Source organism: Tasmannia lanceolata, unplaced genomic scaffold (assembly GCF_043159265.1).
Source record: "Tasmannia lanceolata isolate RefF3 unplaced genomic scaffold, GAP_Taslan_0.1 ptg000029l, whole genome shotgun sequence".
Lineage (NCBI taxonomy): Eukaryota > Viridiplantae > Streptophyta > Magnoliopsida > Canellales > Winteraceae > Tasmannia > Tasmannia lanceolata.
In genome coordinates, this window is record NW_027518706.1 from 6,458,221 (window position 1) to 6,463,512 (window position 5,292).

Below are 5,292 nucleotides of genomic sequence, written 5' to 3' on the forward strand. Positions count from 1 at the left end.
AGAATACATTAGTCGATGGAAAATCATATGTTCTCTCGATTATAGTGATTGGTGATGTAGCCATCAATTGACTTGACCTCGTCAATCCCTTCAATTATAACACTGCTCGTTCCAAGACGGTCCAGTAGGTTCTTGGCTTTTAAAATAATGAATCCAAAACTGATTACCCAGTCAAATTGTGTTTATTTTTTAGTCCAATGTTCAGCTTTGGACTCAAAATCCAAGCCAAAAACGGGCCTAGAGAATTCCATGACTAACCATTTGTAGTTAACGTGAGTTTGCATAGTGTCAGAAAACGTGTCACAAGGTGTCTAGGCATTACAGTTACTAGTTAAGTTCCTATTCGTTTTGGATATTGAGAATCAGTTTTTAGACCAAAAACTGATTATATTTTTGACTAAAAATCAATTCTCAAAATCCAAAACAAACAGGACCAAAGTCTTTCACAGAGGATCAGTTCTTATACCATCCTTAAGGCAAGCAGAGCCATTCGATCGGTTTCGTTTCCTAGTAAGGTGGTGGTGGTTGCAGAATTCGAATGTACTACGTTCATGGCAAAGAAGAGATTTACAGAGAAGATAAATGACCAAAGCACACTAAGACTCATACCTGGTAGCTCCATCCTCATTGAAGCTCTTCTTGTGCTGAGCAAAGACAAGATTTTATTTATTTTCTGTCTCCCAATTTCATTTGATCACACTCGACCTTCATACAGAACGAAATGATGATGCATTTACTACCGATTACATTTTATCTAATGTTTTTTTTCCATGGAATTTGGATTCCTAATTTCCATGTACACACTAGTCACATGCATTCACAATGTGTTAATCACTAGTCACATGAACAGGCGATGTAGTCATCAATTAACTTGACCGCATCAATTCATTCATTTATTAGGTCTTTAGATTATATAAGGGCTGAGAGCTTTTGGCCGTGTTGGTTTTGGATTTTTAGAATCAATTTTGAATTCAAAACTGATTACTGGACTGAAATTGCGTTTTATTTTGCATCCAATTATCAATTTTGGACTAAAAATCTATTCTAAAAGGGCGACCCACTGCACGAGGCTCCCACCATTGGGGGCCTGGAGAGGGCTAGATGTACGCAGCCTTTACCCCTACTTTGCAGAGAGGATGTTTCCGTGACTCGAACCCGTGACCACCAGGTCACAATAGAGCAACCTTCCAGTTGCACCAAGGCTCGGTCTCGACTAAAAATCAATTCTAAAATTCCAAAACAAAAATTAGCTTAGAATATTCCTTTGCTAACCATTTTTAGTGAACGAGAGTTTGCATACGTATCAGCAGACTGTCCACGCGGATTGTAGAGCATTGGTTTTACTAGCTAACGACCTATTGGTTTTAGGTTTTTATAATTGATTTTTAGTCGAAAACTGATCATATCGATTCTCATAATCCAAACGAAAAGGGAAAGCAAAATGAGTCATATGAAAAGGGAAATCGATTTTAGGCGAGGCGTGGGAGGGTGGCTGATAAATTCGCACCTAAAGAATTATTAGTTTTGAGTCCAATCATCTAGTTTGGACTCAAAATCGATTCACAAAATCCAAAACAAAACCGGGCTTGGAAAATTTCATGATTAACCATTTGTAGTTGGGTCAACAAAGTATATGCCGTGCTGGCATTTATTGGGCGTGTGGAGGAATGTACCTATATGGGAATCTAGAAAGATGAACAGTTATTAGAAGACCCCTTATAGTGTGTGTTCAAACTTAAAGCCAATCTGTCAAATGGGACCAAATTACTAAGAGAACATCTGGCTCGACTGATTCAAGGAAGTCGCATTACAGTTTCCAATCGTGAGAAGGTGGATGATAACCACCTGGACAATGGAGGACCTGAGAATAAGGGAACCCATCATGGGTAGTTACCAAAAAACTTCCCTCCAAGAGAACGTACGGTAATGAAGAACGGTTACCAGAATAAAGCTATATAAGGAGACGTTTGTCTCCATGGAAGAGGTCACAAAACCAAATCCAAACATGTTTTTAGCATTTTATCTTTTCTTTTAAGCAGTTGTACCCTTTTATCATTTAGCTTGAGTCCAATGATCTGCTGACCCTGAGAGTTTGTACGTTTAGACGTCACGAGTACACCTAAAGAGTCCTTTCCATCTGTGTAAGTACAGAGGAAGCCGCACACACTCTCACATGCTCCACACGCACACACCAACATCAGATGGTCACACTGACCAACCGCGCAGGAGCGCCCCTCCATACCTCCATACCAATCGAACGCCACCACTCTTTTTGGCACGCACGGTGGGACACGGTGCATTGCATAGCATTTAAATGGCTCACAATACATAACATAAAGCTACGGGCCCAGCGTTTCTCGGAATTCTAGTGACTCTAATGTCTCCAATAGTGCTGATACACATGATAAAGTGACTTCTAACTAGGAAAATCCTTTCCTAGAGGAAAATCTAAATAACGCTATGCCTACCAGAGAGTCTCCCTCATGTGGAAGCCACCCTTAGGAAGCATATGGATGGGAATTCCCATGAGTTGTCATAAATGGTAGCTCGCCAAATTTCTGAAGTGATGAGGTCCTTTCAATCCTCTAGCAAGATTTTTTCTAAGCAGGTAGACAGACTGTTCGGTTTTCTATCCGACAAAATGGTGCCAACTGCACTAATGCAATTACCTCTCTAACACGATAACAAGTCTTTCCTGTAGATAACGTACTGAGGCTGTGCTTCCGAGTGCTACTACTAGTTGGAGGGCGGAATTAGGTTCGTTCAAGTTCAGTTTTTATCTAGGCTGAGTCCTAAAAATGACCGAGTCAACAAAGTATATAAAATCTTGAGTGTAGGGTTTCCATTGGGGGCTAATTAGGTTCGTCTAGGTCATGGTCCAACTCATGACTGAGTATACAGAAAACCCACCAGTCTCAAACGGAATTAGGTTTGTCCAGGTTCAACTTAATCAGTCAAAGATTTTCCGAGTCTCCCACACTCGCCCAATAAAATCTTTGTATCTTTGAAGAAAGAGAAACAAAATCCCTTCAAAGAGGGTTATAAGATGTAAAGAAGATGTACAAAGAAGTCCTATATCCAAATCTTGTTCAAAGGATGAGATAGGAACAAATTAAGTTGATTCACTATTTTAAGACGTTCCAAATAAGTTTGAGTGTCTCTTAGTTCATTTTGAATGGTTTAGGAGATATATATATATATAGACACACACACACACTAGTATTCCGATCCCATGTTATGCATGGGTGTAGAGTAGTTGGCTCCACTCCATCAACGCATGAGGTGTAAAACAGTGGGCCCAACTCTCTTGCATAAGTTTTGGTGGAGATGGTAGGATTCATCCCGTATGGCCGTATAACAGAAGGGATAAAATGTTGGGACCTACCCAACAAAATCTGGAGTTGTAAAGTGGTAGCCCCAAACCCATAAAATACATGAGGTTTAAAAAGGTTGGACTCAAGCAGCAATTAGCCCCTTAAAAACACTCCCAATGTGCCTTCACCATTCTTCCCTTCACATGTTGTTTCCATTACACTGGATAAATGACCAAAGCTCCATCCTGGTTGAAGCTCTTCCTGTTCTGAACAGATACACCTTTTTTTTTTTGTCTGCCTATTTTCCTTTCATCTCACTAGACCTTTATGTGGAATTTGGACTCCAAATTTCATAGTCTAGTATTTGGTTTTTTTTCCTTCAAGGGGGTCCACGAAAGTCACCTTTCAATTAAACGAATATCTCCTCTAGATGGGAGAAGAAGATGTTTCAGTTCGCCAGGTTGTCTCTTGCCTGCCCATGGATTCAGCAGCAGGTCGAAAGGTTGACCTATTCGGGAATCTCCGGATCTATGCTTATTTTCAACTCCCCGAAGATTCAGCATTTTTGAACCACGGAACGCTTGGTTTCCATTTGGGTTGTAGGTGTAACCAACCCAAAAAATTTCTCTATGTGTGAGAATACATTAGTCGAGGGAAAATCATATGTTCTCTCGATTATAGTGATTGGTGATGCAGCCATCAATTGACTTGACCTCGTCAATCCCTTCAATTATAACACTGCTCGCTCCAATCTGGCCTAGTAGGTTTTTGGCTTTTAAAATCAATTTTGAATCCAAAACTGATTACCAGTCAAATTGTGTTTATTTTTTAGTCCAATGTTCAGCTTTGGACTCAAAATCCAAAACATAAACAGGCTTACAGAATTCCATGACTAACCATTTATAGTTAACGAGACTAACCATTTGTAGTTAACGAGAGTTTGCATACGTATCAGCAGACTGTCCACGCGGATTGTAGAGCATTGGTTTTACTAGCTAACGACCTATTGGTTTTAGGTTTTTATAATTGAGTTTTAGTCGAAAACTGATCATATCGATTCTCATAATCCAAACGAAAAGGGAAAGTGAAATGAGTCATATGAAAAGGGAAATCGATTTTAGGCGAGGCGTGGGAGGGTGGCTGATAAATTCGCACCTAAAGAATTTATTAGCTTTGAGTCCAATCATCTAGTTTGGACTCAAAATCGATTCACAAAATCCAAAACAAAACCGGGCTTGGAAAATTTCATGACTAACCATTTGTAATTGGGTCAACAAAGTATATGTCGTGCTGGCATTTATTGGGCGTGTGGAGGAATGTACCTATATGGGAATCTAGAAAGATGAACAGTTATTAGAAGACCCCCTCTAGTGTGTGTTCAAACTTAAAACCAATCTGTCAAATGGGACCAAATTACTAAGAGAACATCTGGCTCGACTGATTCAAGGAAGTCGCATTACAGTTTCCAATCGTGAGAAGGTGGATGATAACCACCTGGACAATGGAGGACCTGAGAATAAGGGAACCCATCATGGGTAGTTACCAAAAAAGTTCCCTCCAAGAGAACGTGCGGTAATGAAGAACGGTTACCAGAATAAAGCTATATAAGGAGACGTTTGTCTCCATGGAAGAGGTCACAAAACCAAATCCAAACATGTTTTTAGCATTTTATCTTTTCTTTTAAGCAGTTGTACCCTTTTATCATTTAGCTTGAGTCCAATGATCTGCTGACCCTGAGAGTTTGTACGTTTAGACGTCACGAGTACACCTAAAGAGTCCTTTCCATCTGTGTAAGTACAGAGGAAGCCGCACACACTCTCACATGCTCCACACGCACACACCAACATCAGATGGTCACACTGACCAACCGCGCAGGAGCGCCCCTCCATACCTCCATACCGATCGAACGCCACCACTCTTTTTGGCACGCACGGTGGGACACGGTGCATTGCATAGCATTTAAATGGCTCACAATACA